The 23,095-nt window shown below is 43.5% G+C and overlaps 1 protein-coding gene across 4 annotated transcripts in view; it reads left to right on the top strand.

Annotated features, from left to right (window-relative positions):
- Positions 1-3,546: 3,546 nt before the first annotated feature.
- LOC134349452 (uncharacterized) overlaps positions 3,547-23,095 on the top strand; it is a 420,820-nt gene continuing 401,271 nt past the window's right edge. For 2 of the 4 annotated variants that reach the window (XM_063053823.1, XM_063053798.1), the window contains exon 1: positions 3,547-3,783. The gene's annotated coding sequence lies outside the window, so the exon portion shown is untranslated. Of the gene's footprint in view, positions 3,784-10,023; positions 10,098-15,493; positions 15,588-23,095 lie in introns of all 4 variants that reach the window. The other 2 variants (XM_063053832.1, XM_063053842.1) reach the window with 2 other exon arrangements.

Here is a 23,095-nt window from a genome sequence, read left to right as displayed (position 1 = left end):
TGCCATGAACCTCCAGCGCTGCAAACTTGCCGATGCAGCACCCGACCACAGCCGACTCTCGAGTCCATCCGAAAACTTCGAGCCTCCGACCAGCCCTCCGACACTGAGCACAGAGCACTTCAACCCCACCCCGGCCGCCAAGCAACAAGCAAAGCTGAGGACTCGGGGCCTTCCCCTCTGGAGATTCTGGATCGCATAGTAGCAGCAGCAGTGAAACAGGCATTTCAGAAGTTTCACCAGATGTTTCTCCGTGCTTCTCACGTCTGTCTCCATCAAATCAGGATTGTGCACGGCACCCTACTTTTTAATGATATGACTTATTAAACTTACGGTCCTGTGTAATTCACATTCTATTGCTCCAGGAAGAGTGATAAATACTGATCTTTTCATATCTTCTGGTATTATTCCATTCTCATAAATGTCATTGATTAAATCAGCAAGTTTTTCAATCCCATTATCTTCAAGGGCAATAATTTGTTCTATTACTAATTCATCAGGACCTGCTGCCTTTCCTTTCTTCATCTTATTTATTGCATTACGAACTTCAGATTTCAAAATACTTGGACCTTCAATATTTTTTTTAAATTTCTAGTTTTTCTCCTTGATTGTCTTCAAACAATTTCTGAATATACTCAGTCCATGTGTTCATAATCTCATCTTTTTTCATGATAATGGTACCGTCCTTTGCTTTCAAACATCCACCTGAAGAACAGAGGAGCTTTTTACCAGTGATATTCTTGATTTGTTGATGTAACCTTTTTGGATCAGTAATAGGGATTCTTTCTATTTGCTCACATTCCTGGTTTAACCATTCTTTGGCTTTTTGACATAAGCTTTTAACTTTTCTGTCTAAGGACTTATATTCTATAGCATTTGCTTTCTTCCATTAGATTTTTGATTTCATCCGTCATCCATTTATTCTTTGTGCTTTTTTTTTCTTTTTTAGGAATCACTGACTTTGCTGATTCTACTAAGGCATCCTTTAGAGAGTTAAATTTCATTTCTACATGATTGCTATCATCTTCAACTGATTCTACTTCTAGACTTTGAAATCTATTCCTTACCTCAATTGTAAATCTTTGTCTTAAGTTTTCTTCTTTAATTAATTGCAAGTAGTCAAGGGATTGTTCAGGTTTTTGCTTCTTTAGTTTTTTAAAGTTTTACTTTTACAAGACATACTACTGGGTTATGGTCACTATTACAGTCTGCACTTGGATATGTTTTGCATTGAGTCACTGAGTTTCTAAATCTTTGGTTTATAGTAATAAAGTCAATTTGATTTCTAGTGTTATCACCTGGACTTTTTCAGGTCCACAAGCGTCTTGGATGGTTTTTAAAGTAGGTATTCATAATGACCTGATTATTCATCTTGCACCATTCTACCCATTTCTCACCTCTTTCATTTCTTTCCCCTAGTCCAAATTTTCCTATGGTATTTCTATCAGCACCTTGTCCAACTTTAGCATTTAGATCTCCCATGACAATAACAATATCTTGAGATTTGCATCCATTCTTTGCTTGTTCAAGCTCTTCATAGAATTTATCTACCAAGTTTGTACATCTTCATTTGTTCCATCTGTTGTTGGTGCATATACCCGTATAATTGCTAAATCAAATGGTTGTCCTCTGAATCTAACAAGGAGCATTCTTTTTGATATTGCCTAATGTCCTAAAACACTTTTTGCCATGTTTTTCCATCCATAACAATTCCTACTCTATTAGTTTGGGATGTTCCACAAGAGTAAACTAGTGTCTTATTTCTAATCTGAAATGTTCCAGCACCTATCCAACGAACTTCGCTAATTCCCATGATGTTAATCTTTAGTCTTTCCATTTCATTTATCACATTGTCCAATCTTCCTGCTTGATATAGGGTTCTTACATTCCAAGTGGCAATAATTTTCTTTTGTGTTACTTTAATTTTATGAGCAGTAGCCAGAATCAACCCTACCGAGCGAAACATATTCAGACATCAAATTTGCTGGTGAACGCAACTTTGAGGTACAGTCGACGTTTCCCGCAGAATTCCTGGTGTTTGCGAAACATCTTCAGAGTTGTCTTTACGATCCTCTTGACGCTGTTGTTGTGTGATATAGTTTGTGAGTTTGACCATGGTTTTCTTAGCAAATTGCAATGGTGGTTTGCTATTGCCTACCGTTGGGCGAACAAAAGAAATCGCCATTTCTCTTCCCAAATGTTCATTCGCCTGTACTATAGCCGTTGGCATTTGAGGTCGTAGCTCATCCACCTTCTCCGTCATAAATTCAGTTACCGAACCTGCCATAATAATTCATCACGGATTATATGTAAAAATTGAATTGCATACGTCATGATGCTACCATGTGATACGCACGCGCCTTGTTTAAAGGATAAAAAGATAGTTAAGACTCACATTTCGGACTCCAGTCTTTTCCTTTCAATTAGTTTAAAGTTTTGGAGTTTTAAAAACTAACAATTAGTGAACTGTGGGCATATCATGATGGCGCTGGAAGCACAATCTTGGCTGATTTGATTTGACACAAACAATGCATTTCACTCTAAATTTCGATGCACGTGTGACAAAGCAAATCTTTAAATATTAAATCTCTTTAAAAACCCAAACGGCATCAGGACAGAAATGAAAGAACTAGAGAAACTAAAAGTAAGGAACGCGAGGCAGTGTCGGAGGAGAACCCATGGTCGTGGGAACCGTAGTCTATAATTGATTTTAGTTGCTCTCTTAGGCTCTGACAGATATGCCAAGAAAGTTAAGTCAGGTAGAAACATGGCATTTTCCGGGAAGGAGCACTCAATGAGGGGGCACAAGTTCCCATAACTATGCGGAGGAAGCGAGTGAATGGCGGTGCAGGCTCGAAGGGCCGAAAGGCCTACTCCTGCACCTATTTTCTATGTTTCTATGACTATCCTCGCATCGGTGGTTCTCAGCCTCCGCACACGCTCTTTCCCCACACTGCGCTGTGGATGCGACAGTCCAATGAACCTCCACAGCCGCATTCATCCACCCTGCCAACCGACGTAACCTGAGACCCAGCCGCCCCCAGTGCACGGCCCCCAATGTCCCTTTATCCATCCTGAACACCAACAGCGCTTCGACAAGCTGGTGGTTTACTTAGCCCTGCACACGTCGGGCGCCAGAACCAGCCAACTGCAGCAGCCTTACGTTATCCTTATAAATATTCCAATAAGAAGCGGTGATCTCAGACACAGAGATTCTGCAGATGCTGGAAAACTTGAGTGACATATACACAAAATGCTGATTCAAGTCAAGCAACATCTCTGGAAGAGCCGACGTTTTATCATGACTCACCGTGCTACACCGATTTCCAATCAGTGAAGAGGATGGAAAACACCGGGTTTGATTGTCCAATCAAGTATTCGTAGGGCCAATTAGAGCCAATCAGCTGTAGAGTTTGCTTGTTAGGCCGAAGTTCCGAACCAATAAGAAGGCTTTGTCGTTTATTGGCTGTCTCGCGGTCAATTGAGAAGTCTAGGGATGTGATTGGTGGAGGGAAATGACAGGCTCCCGCGTGGTGGGGCGCACGCCGCTGGCTGTTGTGCGAGTGACAGCGGGAGCGGGAGCGGGAGCGGGAGCGGGACCGGGGCAGCGAGAGCCGGAGCCGGAGCCGGAGCCGGAGCCGGACAGTTGGGTCGGCCGCACGGGCACGTTGGCAGATGGACGGAAGGAGCGGCCGAGAGAAATAAAGAGAGGGGGTGGGGGGCAGACATTGAGCCTGGTCAGCACCGAAGTGTGAACATAGCGGAGGTGACTCACGGCCACGCCGGGTACGTACTGCATCGCCCAGCCCAGCGCCTCTGCCAACCCAGCCTCTCCACGGGTCATCTAACGTTCCCCAACCAAATTAGACAAGGCCGCTGTCTCACAGCTCACACTGACCGGCAGGGCAGGGAGCCCTCCAGGTCCACGACGTCATTACTGTCAGACCCACCCCAGGTGATGTTTCTCTGATTACACCAATCGTACACCACTCCCACTTTATTCTCCCCACATTCCCATCCACTCCCTCCAGATTCTACCCTTCGCTCACACAGGAGGGCACTTTTCCCAGGCCTACCGCCTACCACCCTACCTGACTTTGGAATGTGGTTGGAAGCCAGGACAGCCGGAGCAGTTAAGGGGAGAACTTGCACTCCCAGGATTGACCCTAGTTTCTGGAACAGTGTGCCAGTGGATCCAACTGCTGCCATCTCCCTCATCCACCTTCCTCCCACTTGTTATCTTCTTGTCTGTGCCTCAATTCACTTTCTCCTCAACCAAAACTGCATTGCTCCCCTTTGCCTTGCGTGTCACCCCAATTTACCATGGTGGCCATTCTGCCCATCTTTCCCCTTCTCTCACCACATAAAGGGATCAGGTACATAGGAATAATTGGAATGCAGTTTCGAGGTATTGGATTGCCTCTGATTTTATTGAACAGAGGAACAGTCTCAAGGGGCACAATGGCTTAATCCTTTTCCTATGTTCCTGTATTGAAGAATAACCTGCTGTGTGGTTTTTAATGAATCTGTTTCTGCTTGAGTGGGTCTTTTCTGACTTCAAAAGAGTTCCTATAATCCATATTAATGTATCTGAAGTATGTTAAATTTTCACATAACTAATTGCATAACTTGAATTTTGTTTGCTGGAATCAAGTTTTCCATGTTCTAGATTATGCCTGATTGTGCCTAGATTGAGCAGCATGATTTATACAAGGATTGTATGCAAAATTTCTGGAATTTTTGAAGTATTGGTTGGGTTAACCTTAACTGAGTACATTAATGCGGATTTGCATCCCTGACTGTGGATCAGATCAGATCCTGTTAAAAGAAGAAAGGGAGGACCTTGGAGAGGCTCAAACCTCTGCTTGTAGGAGTAGTGCCAGAGGACTGGAGCACTGCTGGTGTTGAACATTAGTTTAAAAAAGGAGGAAGGACTATCAATGCAAGTACACTCCTTTGTAGGTTAAACTAGTAGACTCTGCTCTAAAGGACAGGATTAACAGGAGAGGTACAGATTGATCAGCAACAATCAGTTCAGGGAAGGTTGTGTCTGACTGATGTGATTGACCCTCTTCAGAGAATTCAGTGAGGTAGTGTTTGCTGAAGTCTTGGATTTCTCCAAGGCCCTGCATGCCAGACAGATCAAAAAAAAAAAATGAATGGGTATTGGATCTAAGGGAGAGTGGCAAATTGGATCCAAAATCTTTGGTGGCAGGAAGTAAACTGTGATCGGTGTAATTGTGACCAGAAGGAGCTTAAAAAAGAGAGCTGAAATGGCACTTTTAATCAGGGACGAAATCATAGCTTCACTGAGGGGTCATAATAGAGGGCTCACCTTCCATAAAACTCAACAATAAGAAAGGTGCAATCAATCTGGCGCGATTTCCCAATAATTCCAGAGGTCCCTTAATAGCTGTTAGGACATAAAATGCAAGTAGATTAGGGATTGCTGTAAACCCAACAGGGTTGTTGTCACAGGGGACTTCAACTTCTCCAAAATAAACCGGGACCACCTTAGTGTAAGGGGTTTAGATGGGCTGGAATTTGTTAGGCGTATCTGGCAGGGTGTATATTGGACCTGATATTGGGAAATGAGCCTGACCTATCAATGGGAGAACATTAGGGAACAGTGACCAGAACTCCTTAAGTGTTAAGATAGCTATGGATAAGGTACGTGTGGATCTTGAACAGAGTATTGGGTAGGAACTAAGGAGAGTTAATTAATAACAGCTACTTTTGGTCGAGTCCACATCTGTTGGGTGGATGGTGTTTAAAGACCAACTGCACAGAGCCCAGGATAGGTTTGTTTTAGTAAGAAGGCGGGGAAAAGGATGGCAAGGTGAGGGAACCTTGTATATTGAAAGAGGTGGTGAATTTAGTCAAGAAGAAAAGTACATAAGGCTTAGGAAGCTAAAATCAAATAGAACCCTTGAGGATTATAAAGGTAGAAATGGTAGACTATAAACTGGAAAAACACTTGAAAGAAACTAGGAGAGCAAGAGAGGCCATGAAAAGTCTTTGGCAAGTAGGATCAAAGAAATTCTGAGGCATTCTATACATGCATCAAAAGTAAGAGAATAACTAAGAAGAAGGTAGGAACACTCAAGGACCAAGAAGGGAATGTATGCTTTGAAGTGGAGGATATGGAAGAGGTCCTACATGAATACTTTGCATTGGTATTTACCAAATAGAGGATAGGGAAATCAATGTGAAGTGCACTTATATGCTAGGACTTCGCTTGGTTGCTGAACATTATGATGGGTAAGCCCCAAGGTCTGATGGGATATACCCCAAGTTTTTGAGATAGGCAAGATATGAGATTGCTGGGGCCCTGACAAAGATCTCTTGGGTCTTTGGCCACACTTAAGGCCCTGGAAGACTACTGAGTAGCTAATATTGTTCCATTATACAAGAAAGGAAATGAGGTTAATCCCAGAAATTATATTATAATTATAGAGTCCCATATCCATGATAAAGAAACTATTGGAAGGGATTTTTTAGGGATTAGATTTGTAAGTTTATAAAATCATGGTCTAATTAAGGACAGGCAGCATGGCTTTGTGTGAGGCAAGTATTGATTGCCCTGCACAAAGGCATGTTGACCGTCCCTAATTAGGCCTTAATTTTCTATATGATCAAAGTTAGGTACATATATGTTACCATATACAGCTCTGAGATTCATTTTCTTGTGGGCAGATTCAATAAATCCAGTAACCAGAAGAGAATCAATGAAAGTTCATGCCAACAGGGCAGACAACCAGTGTGCAAAAGACAAACTGTGCAAATAAAAAAGAAAGAAAAAATGCAATAAATAGCACGAACATGAGATGATGAATCCTTGAAAGTGAGTCCATAGGTTGTGGGAACAGTTCAGTGATGGGGCAAGTGAAGTTGAATGAAGTTATCCCCTCTGGCTTAGGAGCCTGATGTTTGAGGGCTAAACTGTTCCTGATCCTGATGGTGAGAGTCCTAGGGCTCTTGTTCCTTCTTCCTGAAGGCAGCAGCGAGAAGCGATCATAGCCTGGATGGTGGAGGTTCCTGATAATGCTGCTTTCCTGCAACAATGCTTCATGTAGATGTGCTCAATGGTGGGGAGGGCTTTACTTGTGACAGACTGCTCTATATTCACTACTTTTTGTACAATTTTCCATTTAAGGGCATTGGTGGTTTCATATCAGGCTGTGATGTAACCAGTCAATATATTCTCTGCCACAAATCTATAGACTGATCATAAAGAACTCAAATTTGATGAAGTGTTTCCAAAAAGAGGTGAGGATAGAGATGTGAGTATTGTCTACATGGGTTTTAGTAAGGCTCATCCAGAAGTTAAAGATACATTGGATCCACAGTGACTTTGCCATAGAAGAGAGAGGATATTGGTCAATGGGATTTATTCTGGCTGGAGATAATAGACAATAGGTGCAGGAGTAGGCCATTCAGCCCTTTGAGCCAGCACCATCATTCACTGTGATTATGGCTGATCATCCACAATCAGTACCTTTTTCTGGCCTTCTCCCCATATTCCTTCACTCTGCTATCTTTAAGAGCTCTATCTAACTCTTTTTTGAAAGAATCCAGAGAATTGGCCTCCACTGCCTTCTGAGGCAGAGCATTCCACAGATCCACAACCCTCTGTGTGAAAAAGTTTTTCCTCAACTCCGTTCTAAATTGTCTACTCCTTATTCTTAAACTGTAGCCTCTGGTTCTGGACTCCCCCAACATTGAGAACATGTTTCCTGCCTCTACCGTGTCCAATCCCTTAATAATCTTATATGTTTCAATCAGAGCCCCTCTCATCCTTCTAAATTCCAGTGTATACAAGCCCAGTCGCTCCAATCTTTCAACATATGACAGGTCCGCCATCCCAGGAATTAACCTCGTGAACCTACGCTGCACTCCCTCAATAGCTAGAATGTCCTTCCTCAAATTTGGAGACAAAAACTGTACACAATATTCCAGGTGTGGTCTCACCAGGGCCCTGTACAACTGCAGAAGGACCTCTTTGCTCCTATACTCAATTCCCCTTGTTATGAAGGCCAGCATGCCATTAGCTTTTTTCACTGCCTGCTGTACATGCATGCTTACTTTCAGTGACTGATGAACAAGGACACCTAGATCTCGTTGTACTTCCCCTTTTCCTAACTTGACACCATTTAGATAGTAAGCTGCCTTCCTGTTCTTGCCACCAAAGTGGATAACCTCACATTTATCCACATTAAGCTGCATCTGCCCACTCACCCAACCTGTCCAAGTCACCCTGCATTCTCGTATCATCCTCCTCACATTTCACACTGCCACCCAGCTTTGTGTCATCTGCAAATTTGCTAATGTTACTTTTAATCCCTTCATCTAAATCATTAATGTATATTGTAAATAGCTGAGGTCCCAGCACCGAGCCTTGCGGTACCCCACTAGTCACTGCCTGCCATTCTGAAAAGGACCCATTAATCCCTACTTTTTGTTTCCTGTCTGCCAACAAATTTTCTATCCATGTCAGTACCCTACCCCCAATACCATTTGCTCTAATTTTGCACACTAACCTTCTATGTGGAACCTTATCAAAGGCTTTCTGAAATTCCAGGTACACTACATCCACTGGCTTTCCCATGTCCATTTTCATAGTTACGTTCTAAAAATTTCAGAAGATTCCTCTTCGTAAATCCATGCTGACTTGGAACTATCCTGCCACTGCTATCCAAATATGCCGCTATTACATCTTTTATAATTGATTCCAGCATCTTCCCCACCACTGATGTCAGACTAACTGGTCTATAATTGCCTGTTTTCTCTCTCCCTCCTTTCTTAAAAAGTGGGATAACATTAGCTACCCTCCAATCCGCAGGAACTGATCTTGAATCTATAGAACATTGGAAAACGATTACCAATGCATCCACGATTTCTAGAGCCACCTTCTTAAGTACCCTGGGATGCAGACCATCAGGCCCTGGGGATTTATCAACCTTCAGTCCCATTAGTTTACCCAACACCATTTTGTGCCTGATGCGAATTTTCTTCAGTTCCTCTGTTACCCTAGGTCCTCTGGCCACTATTATCTGTAATCGGTGGTGTTTGGGAGGAATCTGTTGGAGTTCTCCTGGGACCTTCACTGTTTGTTAAAGAACAAAAGCTGATTTTAACAATACAGTCAACCTTCACTAATCCGACTACCTGTAATCTAGTTCCTTCGATAATCTGGCACTGATTATGCTTAATGTGATCCTTCTGTTATTCAGCATTTTCACTAATCCGGCACTCCTCAGGTCCCAATGGTGCCGGATTCATGAAGGTCGACCTGTACTAATCTTAAAGAACAAGGACTAATTGAGAAGATAGGTAGGGTTAGCTTCATGTATTTGGGGCACTCTGCTTAATTGCGACAGGAGACAGTTGCTGAACAGTTTCTAACTAGAGTCAACTGTGTGCATTTGTGTGGCAGTTAGACAGTACACTTTGCTTGGAGCAAGCAGTTTTTAAATAGTAGCAGTTACATGTGCTTGTGCTATGTTATCCCTTTGGGCCGATGGATACCAACTCAAAAAGCATTAACTGTACTAGATGTCTGTGCTGATTGTGCCTTTACAGTAAATCAAAATATCACAGCTGTGTACACCGGATGTAATTCCTCTGTCAATAGCTATTTGGAACTAATGTTTTGTAGTACTGTGGTGATATTAATGGTGTTCTGATTTGCTCTGTATTTCATTTAAATACAATTTATTATTCAGTTTAAAAAGTAGTTTGTCTTTTGTATAATTTTGATGAAACTTTAGCTATTTAGAGCAGCTGCTTAATTGGGCCAAAATATACCGGTCTCAACATGTCCCATTTAACCGGAATCCAGGGTACACAATATATGCGTGTATACAGTGGCATGCAAAAGTTTGGGCACCCCTGGTCAAAATTTCTGTTACTGTGAATAGCTAAGCGAGTAAAAGATGAACTGATTTCCAAAAGGCATAAAGCTAAAGATGACACATTTCTTTAATATTTTAAGCAAGAAAACTTTTTTATTTCCATCTGTTACAGTTTCAAAATAACAAAAACGGAAAAGGGCCCGAAGCAAAAGTTTGGGCACCCTGCATTTAGTAACACCCCTTTTGGCAAGTATCACAGCTTGTAAACACTTTCTGTAGCCAGCTAAGAGCCTTTCAATTCTTGTTTGGGGGATTTTCGCCCATTCTTCTTTGCAAAAGGCTTCTAGTTCTGTGAGATTCTTGGGCCGTCTTGCATGCACTGCTCTTTTGAGGTCTATCCGCAGATTCTCAATGATGCTTAGGTCAGGGGGCTGTCAGGGCCATGGCAAAACCTTCAGCCTGTGCCTCTTGAGGTAGTCCATTGTGGATTTTGAGGTGTGTTTAGGTTCATTATCCTGTTGTAGAAGCCGTCCTCTTTTCATCTTCGGCTTTTTTTACAGACGGTGTGATGTTTGCTTCCAGAATTTGCTGGTATTTAATTGAATTCATTCTTCCCTCTACCAGTGAAATGTTCCCCGTGCCACTGGCTGCAACACAAGCCCAAAGCATGATCGATCCACCCCCGTACTTAACAGTTGGAGAGGGGTTCTTTTCATGAAATTCTGCACCCTTTTTTCCCTCCAAACGTACCTTTGCTCATTGCGGCCAAAAAGTACTATTCAGAAGATTCAAAGGAACATCTAAACAAGCCTGATGCATTTTGGAAACAAGTCCTGTGAATTGATGAAGTTAAAATAGAACTTTTTGGCCTTGATTAGTCATTCTTGTTATGTTGCAGCTTTATAAAATACTAGTGAGGCTGCATCTGGAGCATTATAGCTCTGTCAATATAAGGAGGATTTGAAAGCCTTCTAGAAGGTGCAGAAGAAGTTTACTGGGATGCTGTTTGGATCAAAGGGCAGGTGGTATGAGGAGTGATTAGACAAAGTTGGGTTATTTTCTCAGTAGTGGCAGATGCTGAGCAGAGAACTAATAACAGTTCTATAAGATTATGAGAGGCACAAATAGAGTTTGCAAACAGTATCTTTTTCCCAAGTTTGAAAGTTGTAATACTAGGGAGCATGCATTTAAGGGGGTAAGGGGTGGGGGTAAGTTCAAAGGAAGGATGTGTGGAGGAATTTTTTTTTTACAGATTGGTGGGTGTCTGGAATATACTGCCAAAAGGGGCAAATATGACAGGTGTTTGAGAGGATCATGATTGCACAGAGAATGAGGGAATTGTATAGGCAAAAAGGATTAGCTTGGCTAGGTGTTTTAATTGCTAGTTTAGATTATGAGAACACTCAGTCCTCTTTTATTGTCATTTAGAAATGCATACATGCATTAAGAAATGATACAATGTTTCTCCGGAGTGATATCACAGAAAACAGTACAGACCAAAGAATAACACTGACAAAACCACATAATTATAACATATAGTTACAGCAGTGCAAAGCAATACCATAATTTGATAAAGAACAGACCATAGGCACAGTAAAACAAAATAGTCTCAAAGTCCCGAGTCGATCGACTCCCAAGTCCCCGATAGCATGCGGCAAAAGGGAGAAACTCCCTGCCATAAATTGAGAAGGAAGGCAGGAGGAGAGAGGCAGCGCACCGTGCGCTTGCGCAGCTCTCCGGTGAAAATTATATTGTATCTGTTAAATAGGGGCCGTGGACAATTCTGATTTGATGGAAAATGGATGTGAAAGCACAGAGGAACATCTGGAGAAATTTCTGAAACGCTTGTTCGTTGCTGTCGTTACTGCGTGGTCAGGAATCTTTCGGAGGGTAGGCCTCAAAATCCACGGCTTTGCTTGCTGGTGGCAACCGAGGTTGAGGTTGAATCGTTCAGACAGAGACGGCGCTCAGTACTTGGTGTTGGAGAGCTGATCAGAGCTCGAAGTTTTTGGATGACCCAGAGTCGGACCGTGGTCGGCATGGCAGGGAGAGTTCTTCCTTCTCCTGTCTGCGTGAGATGTGGGACATTTGAGAGACTTTGAACTTTACTGTGCTCATGGACTTCTTCATCAAGTTATGGTATTGTTGCACTGTTGTAACTATATGTTATAATTATGTGGTTTTGTCAGTTTTTTCAGTCTTGGTCTGTCCTGTGTTTTGTGATAGCACACCGGAGGAAATATTGTATCATTTCTTAAATCATGCATTACTAAATGACAATAAAAGAGGACTACGTGTCTTCATAATCTAAACCTCCAGGCACCGTCAACTTGCCGATAACTTGGAAGCAGCTGACCCTGAGTCCATGCGTCCGAAAACTCCGAGCTTTTGAGCAGCCTCTCCGATACAGCCTCCTGAGCGCCATCCTCTGCTGAGCGCCTTCGACCTCTCCCCAGCCACTGAAACACGCAAAGCCGAGGATTTCGAGGCCTTCAGCTCCAGAGATTCCGGTTACCACACAGCAGCAGCGGTAGCAAAGCAGATATTTCAGAAGTTTTCCAGATGTTCTGCTGTGCTCTCATGTCTGTCTCCATCAAATCAGGATTGTGCACGGTCCCCTACTTGACAGATTACAGATATTCATCATCGAAGTGGCCGTGTGTGCTGTTGTCGCGCCCCATCTTCTCCCCCCTCCTGTTCGTTCAGGACAGAATTGTGGGTCAAAGAGCCTTTTCTGCACTACTGTTCTATTGTTTAATACAGTACATAGGAATTATTGTTAGATTTAGAAGGCTGAGAAGAGACCTGATTGAGGAGCTGAGGAAGAATAAATAGGAAGTATCTGTTTCTTTTGGCAGAGAGTTTAGGAACCAAGGGGCAGAGAATTTGAGTAATCAGAGTTTAGGGAACACAAAGATTGCAGTGCAGAAACGGGTTCTTCATCCCACAATGTCTACAAACACAATGCTAATTTAAACTACTCCTGTCTGCCTGCATGTGATGTATATCCCTCCTAACCCTGCCTATTCATGTTGTTATTGTACTGGAAGATGAGGAAACGTGTTTCCACCCCAGAGGTAGTGAAGTGTCTGGAACATACTTCCAGCAAGGATATTAGAAGCAAAAACCTCATCATGTTTAAACAATATTGGACGTGGGCTTGATGAACCAGGACCTGCAGGTGCTGGATGGCAGTTAAGCTAAAGACTACTTCCCTGACTGTCATAAACAAGACATGCTGAATACCCTCCTGTGTTGTAACTTTTCTGGGATTCTCTAATGCAGCACTAATGTTGGTGCCTTAAATTATTTTGTTCAGCTTCAGCCATTTGATACCCTTGAGGCTGCAGCAGTCATAGCATTTGGCTGTAAAGCAAATGACATGTTTGTGATTGTTTTGCACTAGTTTTAATGAGTTAACATTCTGCTGCCTGCTTTCACTAAATTTATTAAAATCAATACTCAGTTCTTGTGCTCTGCATTTTGCCTTCTTGCTTGTGTTCCACAAGACTTTGGATTTGATACTATTAGAAATTTGAGATCTTTAAATTGTTTATTATCAAAAGAAATGTGCAAGCTTACAGTGGAATATGGAAGAATTCCAGATTTTTTGCCATAGCATGCGTACTGAAATTACGAAGTGAATGTTCAAAGTTGTAAGCCAATCAAATTTGGTTAGATGTAATGAAGTAAAAGTGAGGAGGGAATAGCACTAAAGATAGATCTGTGCTCATCGGGAAGTTATGGTTTAATTAGCCAAATTCTTTCCCCCGACGGCCTTCTATATGTATGTGTCCTGCTGCTCTCTGAAGAGTAAATTTCCTTATGATTTAAATAGATCTGCATACATAATGCAGTTGTTACACTATCAGGACAATCCTGAAAACAACGTAAGATTGCCTGCTAGTTAAGACTTCTTGCCGTACAGAAATGAACAGGAGTTAGGGTCTGGATTTAAAGAGTTTAGAAATATTTTGATAAGCTCAAAGTCTAGTCTTTTCAGGTTTCAACTTTCATAATGTAATTTGTTAAGTAGCTCGTGCCTTTCTCTTCTGCTTTGGTAAACCCAATTGTATCTAATCCCCTGCAAGTGGGAAACAAAGGTTAAAGTTCAAATTCTAATTTGATATTCTGTATCTGTATATGATTATTGCTAACTAGCTCAATATTGCTTGTATACAGAGCAAGTTTTTATGACCATGTTCTGGATTGAGTACATATTATCTAAATGCCTTTCTTAAATATAGTGAGTGTTATTATTTTAATCTTGTTTATTTATTGCCTGACAAAGATAGTAATGGTACATTCATAATTATATATCTTGTATACAGAATGTAATTGTTTAAAAAAAAGTCAAGATATTTTAATTAAGAGCATAAACTTTTGGATAAATTTGATAGATTGGTCAATATAGACAAATGTTAAAGGTGAAATTAATAAAATACTCAAAAATATTGGGGGAGGGGTCATTTTGGAGCTTGATACGTTGGGCATTGATCAGATAACAGTACATTCTTAAATAAGTTCTACTGATCAAAGATGTCTATTCACTGGGGAACATATTGGTATCATAAAGTACTATTATCCAATAGAATAATAATACTTCATAGAAAGTCTGTTGGATAATAATAACATAGGCCTTGAAAAAGTAATTGTATCTAAGCAGTGTGTATATTTCAAATTTTGATGCTGGATGAGCACTTGATATACCATAACCAACATGATTATAATTAGTACTGGGAACAACAGCACCTCTACTTCCTCAGGAGTCTGCAGAGATTCGGCATGACATCAGAAACCTTGGTAAACTTCTAAAGATGTTGAAGTTGTGGAAAGTGTGCTGACTGGCTGCAGTACAGCCTGGTACGGGAACACCAATGTCTTTGAGTGAAAAATCCTACAAAAGGTAGTGGGTTTGGCCCAGTACATCATGGGTAAAACCCTCCCAACCATTGAGCACAGGTATTTGAAATATTGCTGTTGAAAAGCAGTATCCATCATTAAAGATCCTCACCACCCAGACAATGCTCTTTTTTCACTGCTGCCATCAGGTAGAAGTTACAGGTGTCTCACGACTCACACCACCAGGTTCAAGAAAGTTACTAACCTTCAACCATCAGGCTCTTGAACAAAAGGGGATAACTGCACTCTTATCTTGTTATTTCATGTTCATTATTTATTGCTATTTAATCATTACCTGCATTTGAACAGTTTGTTTACAGTTCCTGATGTTTACAGATCCTGTTTACGGTTACTGTTCTATAGATTTACTAAGTATGCCCACAGAAGAAGAATCTTAGGGCTGTATGTGGTGACATGTATGTTCTCTGATAATAAATTTTACTTTAATCTTTGAATGTGAAGAGTTCTTTATTGGCCAGTGTGTGCAGTGGATTTTAATAATTTCAGTTGTTGTAGTTTTGTATGGCAGGTGTTTTTTTTCTTCACACCTCTCATTGGTGTTTGTCAAGCCACTCATCCAGCTGGATGGACCGTGGCAAAGTTGTCTCGGACCTTGGTGAGAGGGCATGTTTGGACCAGGTAGAGAATGTCCTGGGTTGGGGCACCACAGGGGCAAGCTGGGGTTTGACGGGCATCCCATCGGTGTAATGATTGTGCTGTTTTGGCTTGTTGACTTCTAGGTCTATTTGCAGCTGTCCAGTTTTCTTTTTCTGGTGGCTGCAGTAAAGCCCGGAAGGAGCGAGGTGATGTCAACAATCAGATCTCCACAGGGAGGTATGTTGGTGTGCCAGTATTGACACCATTCGCTATGTTCGTTGACATCATGTGGAGGCTTGCGTTCTTCAAAGACTCAATCAGGTGATGTTAGCTTAGGGCCACGCATATTGGAACGGCTGTGGACGGCCAGATGAAAATTGTTCCAACACTGGCTCCTGAATGGACAGACTCGGGTCCGCCCCTTCCGGGCCACTCTTAATGAATTAAGCCAGCTTTTCAATAAGTTCAGTTATTCATGTTAAGATGCTCCATGGGTCCTTTATGTACTTTATTCAGAAAACTTCCAGCCACATTCAGTTTCAAGAGTCAATCCAAACTGACAGATTTATATTTTCAATTTTCAATAGAAGTGAGAAAGTCACACAATCAGGATGGAATATGTCCTCAGGTGTTAGAAATGAAGCTAGAAGCTTCTTGCACAGACCCTGGAGTCATGTTTCCAATTCTGTGGGTTCTAAGATGACTGATGAGGTCAATATGGGTAGGAAGGAGGCGTCATGAGATGGAATCTGGACTGCCCACCCCCCTCCCCTCACCCCGGCTGCTTTTGCTAGGTTTCTGATGTAAGGACTTGGTTATCAGTTACATCCTAAATAGTGCTCCATTTTGTCCATTTGTGGGCTAAGAATTCTTATGAGTTAGTGGAGATATAAGTTTGTACAAAGGCCCTAAGAATTTTTTTCCTCTGTTCTCCTGGTAATCTGGTGGAGGGGCAGGGTGTGTTGAGGAAACAGGTAGGCTGCAGAAAGACTGGGACAGTTTAGGAGAATGGGCAAGAAAGTGGTAAATGAAATACAATGTTGGAAAATGCATGGTCATGCACTTTGGTAGTGGAAATAAATGTGCAGACTATTTTCTAAATGGGGAGAAAATCCAAAAATCTGAGATGCCAAGGGACTTGGGAATCCTTGTGCAGAACACCTTGCAGGTCGAGTCAGTGGTGAGGAAGGCAAATGTAATTTTAGCATTCATTTCAAGAGGGCTAGAATGCAAGAGCAAGGATGTGATGCTGAGACTTTATACGGCACTGATGAGGCCTCACCTTGAGTATTGTGAACTGTTTTGGGCTTCTCATCTAAGAAAAGCTGTGCTGGCATTGGAGAGGTTTCAGAGGAGGTTTACAAGGATAATTCTGGGAATGAAAGGGTTACCATAGGAGGAACATTTGATGGCTTTGTGTCAGTACTCACTGGAACTTAGAATGAAGAGGGGGAACAATGCAGCTTTGTGGAAAACACTGGAACCAGAAATGCAACTTTCATGCTACGGACGTCTACCTATGTTTCATTGACTATACAAAAGCTTTTGACACTGTCAGACAGCAAGATCTTCTGGAAATGCTTCAAGATCTTGACATAGATGGGAAAGATATACGTTTTTTAAGAAACTTATACTGGAATCAGGCAGCATCAATCAGAATAGAAGGAGAAGTGAGTGAGTATGTGAATATCATGAGAGGAGTCAGGCAAGGTTGTGTCTTTTCGCCAGACTTATTCAACCTGTATAGTGAAAATATCTTGAGAAGTATCAAAGACATAGGATTCACAATTGGAGGCCATAATATAAATAACATCAGATATGCTGATGACATTGTACTAATAGCTGACTCAGAAACAAAACTTCAAGAACTACTCACTATAGTGGCGGCAGAAAGTAATCGTAGAGGCCTCTCAATCAACACCAAGAAGACAGAAAGCATGGTCATCTCCAGAAAGACAAACATCCCACAATGTGTGATCAAGATCAGAAATACAAACATCAAACAAGTCAACAAATTCAGATATCTTGGCAGCCTAATAACAAGTAATGGCAGGTGTGACACAGATATCAAATACAGAATAGCAATGGCGAAAGAAGCTTTCCAAAAAATGAAGACCATATTAACAGACAGAAAGATGAGCATGTACACTAAAAACAGAATACTGCAGTGCTACATTTATTCTATCCTGACTTATGGAAGTGAGTGCTGGATCATTTCCACAGCAATGGAAAAGAGACTAGAAGCAGCTGAATTATGGTTCTACAGGAGAATGTTAAAAATATCATGGACCACACACACATCAAATGAAGAAGTTCTCAGAAGAGCCCAAGCAGTTCGATCACTCATACCAACAATAAGAGAAAGACAACTCAGATTCCTAGGACACATCATGCGGAAAGATGAACTAGAAAAACTCATACTCTGGAAAGATTGAGGGGAGTAAACCTGCAGGAAGACCTCGGCTTATGTACATCAAAAGCATAGCCAGGTGGCTACACATCGAGGAAATGGAAGTCATCCAAAAAAATGAAGGATCTATATGGAAAACCATGGTCACCAAAGTCCGCATCGGATATGGTACCTAGACAGACGGGGAATCTCTTTGAAACCTTTTGAATGTTGAAAGGCTTAGACAGAGTAGATGTGCAAAGGATGTTTCTCATGGTGGGGGTTTAGGACAAGAGGTCTTAGGTTAGGGGGGCATCCATTTAAAATGGAGATATGGAGAAATTTCTTGAGCCAGAGAGTGTGAATTTGTATAATTTTATACCACGGGCAGTTGTGGAGACCAGGTCATTAGGTGTATTTAAGGCAGAGCTTGATAGGTTCTTGATTGGACACAGCTTCAGAGGTTACAGGAAGAAGGCTGGGGAGTGGGGCTGAGGAGGGGGACAAAGGGATCAGCCATGATTGAATAGAGGAGCAGACTTGGTGGGCCAAATGGCCCAATTCTGCACCTGTGCCTTATGGTCTAATCTTTTTCCCATGATAGAGCCTGGAGTATTGCCCTTTTTGGGAGCTAACAATCTGATGTTGGATTTTCCAATGGCATGGCTGGTCAATTGAGGTTGATTAAGTATAATTAGACCCTCAGTTGGTGTGATTAAAGCATACAATATTGTTTTACTTAAACCTGCTGATGGATTTGCAGGATTTTGCGATTTTGTGTTTCCAGTGGTTTGATGTGTCTAGTCCTTGCTACTTAAACATACAGGGGACAGAGATCATCGCTGCCCAGTAGACCTTGAGCTTTAAGCTGGGTTCAAGCTTTTAGTCTTTAAATATGCTCTTCCTCAGACTGCAAAAGGCTCTGGTTGTGGACAGTTGGTATAGAATAGATAAATGTAATAGAATCCTCCTTTATCTTATTTGCCAAAACTGTCTCACATCCTCTTTTTGCCCTCCTGATTTCCCTCTTGTGTACTCCTACATCCTTTATACTACTTAGGGAATCAGTTGATCCTACCTGATGATACATGAGTGTCTCTCACCTTTTCCTGACCAGAGCATCAAAATCCTACATCAACCAGGGTTCCCCAATCCTGCCAGCTTGCCCTCCTCTCTAACAGGAACATATTAACTTGGAATTCTTTTTCTTTTTTTAAATTCAAAGTATGTTTATAATCAAAGTACTATGTACGACTCACTTTGCCCAGTGGCATGATCTCAGGGGTGGCTCCCCCTCCCCGACCAAACCTTCGCATTCTTGTTTGGGTGGATGCTGCGTGTTGTGTCCCCTGTGTAACATCAGTACCCCGAAATAACATTCAGGCCACAAGGTGCGGTTAAATGATTAAGATTTTATATTTAAGTATGGGGTTGGTAGAGAAACAAAAGAAAAAGAAAACAAATGAAAGGCGCCAATAATCTCATAAACATGTCCAGTGCACAAATGTTAGAGCTCACGGATTCCCTTTCGCTGATCCTCCTGCGCTCGTCGTCGACTCCTGGGCTGCCACCCCGAGCCCAGGCCTGGCTCCCGCCCCGAGCCCAGGCCCAGCAGGTCCGGCAACTGTCTCCTCAAGCCACGTCTTCTCGCTTCATCCTCCTTGCGCCTTCTCCCCAAAGCCCGCGCAACTAACAGCTTTCACACAGACAGAAAGAATAACATCTATCCCAATTGGTTAACAAATGAATACAAGTCCCATTATCACTAATTATAATCCAAGCATACTGCTATAGAGAACCACTGTCTCAGCAGTTAACAGTACAGAGAAGCCATTTTATTCACCTTAGCGGTAACATAAAAGAAGAAACCCTTGCACTCTCCCCCCACCAAATTTAGTCATGTCCTCATGACTTCTAAATAACTCGCCAACCCTTCCTGCAGATACAAAAACCCAAACAGTGACATTGCTCCCCAAACAGTAGACCTTACACCCTGTTCCCCAGGCGCTACATAGGCCAACTTATCTGGGAGTTTCCTAATCCTCCAAAACCTCCGTACCCCCTCACCTAAACCCTTCAGGCTCGGACGCAACTGGGGATACCTTGGGTCTGCTTGCCAACTCCTCTCTCAATCTCTCACTCATGCCCCCACTGTAACTCGGAGCCCCCTTTCCCGTGTCCGGGAGCCCCCTTCTTTTCCTTCAGGGTCCTGCTGTAACCCAGGCTGCCCACAGCTAGTCCTCCCCACTGCACCTCACTCAGTGGGAGAAGGGCCAAAAGTCTCTTCCTCAATCAAGGGGAAGTTAGTGAAAGGCAGCATGTACCACACATCCAGCACATCATCCTTCGAATCCGTATTTTTCCTCATTTCCTCAATTGGTAGCTGCTGTTTGATTTTCTCCAAACTGAAGCACTTGGCCTGGACTGCTTCTACAGCCTCTTCAGCCTCCTGTAATCGAGACGTCAGCTTCTTCTTGGACTCCTCCACCTCTCGTCACAGTCTCAGCAGTTCTGACTCACGCTTCTTGGCCGTCTCAATCTGAGACATAGTTACTCCACCAGCTTCTTCCATGCCGACCTGAAAAGCAGCAGTTAAAGAATGTTCAGCCTCCAGTTTAGTGTCCACTGAACTTATCTCTAGCTTTTTCTTCCTGATGACTTTTTCCAGGTCAACTTTCAGTTTTTCCACTTCATTTAAACTGTCGATGGTCATCTTCAGGTTCCCTTCAAGCATCTGCTTCCCTTTTCCAAGATCTGTCCTCGATTGCTTCACCTCCTCGGAAATGTAATCAAACTCCCTTCTCTGGGCTCTCGGTTTTCTGTTGGCCTAGACAGCTTCCTTCGTCTTCCCCAACTTGTAAGTCTTCCAATCTTTTCTGGATTAATTCATCAGTAAGTGGCCGCAGTTCCTGCTCAAAATTTTGGTTCTCCGTCTCCATTGATGAGTGTGGACTCTAAGTCTTCGAGGTCTGCCCCAAAAGTGCGGCACTCTTGCAGTCTCCAGCCTGCATTTCTGAGCGCTCAGTTCAGCGGTGCAAATCCCATCTCTCTCCAGTGTCTCATTCCGATTGACGACCTGGGTTTCCAGCCCCAGGTCCACCATTGTCTGTTCCAACACCAGGAAGTTCAACTGGTATATCGGGTCATTTCTCTCAGATTGCACCAAACTCTGCCGGCCAAAAACTACTCCACATTTTACACTTTGCTTCTGTCGCTTTTCCCCCCTCCCTTTCTTCTCCAAGGGAGGGTAGCCACACAGCAGCAGATTCAAGGCGTGCCGCACTGTGCCGTAGTCCCTGGCGAATCTCCAAGGATTACCGTAGAATTCCACAGCTGAACACAGAGCACACATGAACTGCATCTTTCTCCAGACCTGGCACCTGTCCAAAGAAAGTTTTAGTTCTTTAACTCTTTGTCACCCGGGCTTCGCCACTCGCCTCGCGTCATAGTCCCCCAAGGCGAATCCAAACCCTAGGCGGTCATCCACATACGGCAGAACTCCAAACACTTCCACATCCCCCATGGTCTTCCCCACACCCCGTGGGAAGGTTGCAGGCGCTCTGGAAATGCCCTTTGGCATCTTTTCGGACCGGAAAATTCCTAGGGGACCTATAACGGCCGTCTTCTTGTTGGCCTCACTCATCGGGATCTGGCAACATCCACTCCTCAGATCCAGCACATTAAGCCACGTCGCACCACACTAACAGGCCATAGCGTCTTCGGCCCTCAGGACCGTATTCGGGTCAATGACCGTGCGCCTGTTCAGAGCCCTATAACCCACACACACTACGTCTTCCACAGCTACAGGGGCCAGTCCCCGCAACCTCTCTCTCTGTGAGGTGTCTTCAGCAGTCAACTCCCCCCCCCACGTGGTACATTGGAGCATCCACTAAGAGGGTCTCACCCTCAGATACTTCCCCCGGGCCATACCATCATCGGCTCTCGTTTAAATTCGGTACCCGCCCAATGCTGCTACACACGTCCTCACAAGCACCTCGAAACATGGGGTGCACAGACAACGCCCCCAAACAACTCTCACCCGCCTCCTCCTGGCAGGCCCCCATGCGCCTCTGCATCAGTGGGGTGTTGGTCCTCTCTGGAATCGAAACGCTGCCCGTCTCAACAGTGTCCGGACACATCAGCACTAACGATTCACGAAGTTCAGACACCCCCACCTTGGCCTCCGAGAACTCCAGTTTCACTGACCAATAATCGTCTTCTGAATAATCCCTAGCACTGATACTCCGAATTTCCAGTGCCCTGAATGGTGTCGAGAGTAAATGCTTCAAATACCGGTTGCAAAAGGAACTGTGCAGCAACTTGACCTGCGCCCTGGTGTCAAGGATGGCCTTAGCAGAGCTTCCATCTATCTGTAACGACACACGGGGGTGTGGTCCCTCTAAGCCTTCAGGAATAGGGTTTTTTCCTTTCGGGAGTTCCTTGGTACATTGCTGGGAACATGTTCCCCCAGAGACCCCAAGCTGTTTCCCCCACTGGGCCTCCACTAAGTTTCCCGACATCTCTCTAATCAGCTGAACAACTGAGGGAGGGGCTGATCCCCTTAAATGATCCCCCTGGCGCTGCAAACAATCTAGCTGACCCCTAGCCAGAGAAGATACACTGAAAGCCTTTCCCCAATCTCCTGACACAGGTACGGAAAGCTCCCCAGGTGCTGCATTTTGCTTCCAGTCGAACCAAATGCATTTTCCCCTGCTTTCAGATAACTGGCAGCTGTCACTACGGGGTAATTGAACCTGACAGTTCTAACACCATCAGTAGCCTGCCCATTCAAACTTTCAACCAATCCCTGTCGCTTTCCCTCAGCCAAGCACTGCCACTCACCTAACAACTGAGAGGTCCGCTCCGCCCCTTTAGGGGTGGACATTATTCCAAAGATCAGGTGGAGCTTGCCATAGCAGGAATATTCCGACCACTCTTTCCCTTCCCTCCTGACAGTATGGACAGCCCTTGGCCCCGCCTCACCCAGGGCACCAATAGACACTGACAATCCCACCTCTGTGACGTCAGCGCTAGCCGGCGCTGAAGCAAGGTCTGAGCCCGCCATTTTATCAAACTTTTGCGCTGCGGTTTTCAACTTCGCCATCAGCTTTAACCGTACTCAAAAATCGAGTTAACAATTCATCCAAGGTATGAATATCCACCCCACTCAGTCGGTTACTAACCCCAATCCCACAGAGGTACACATTACTAACCGCAATCCCCCAGAGACACACTGGCTCTGATTTAAACAGGGCAAACACGCAGCACCCTACGAAAATCCAGATCCCGGACGAGCCCCCACAACGTAGGACTTGCTTTGCCCAGTGGCATGATCTCAGGGGTGGCTCCCCCTCCC

The sequence above is a fragment of the Mobula hypostoma genome, chromosome 1 (genome assembly GCF_963921235.1).
Source record: "Mobula hypostoma chromosome 1, sMobHyp1.1, whole genome shotgun sequence".
Lineage (NCBI taxonomy): Eukaryota > Metazoa > Chordata > Chondrichthyes > Myliobatiformes > Myliobatidae > Mobula > Mobula hypostoma.
Note: the sequence above shows the minus strand (reverse complement) of the source record. Positions and strands in the feature narration are given on the sequence as shown.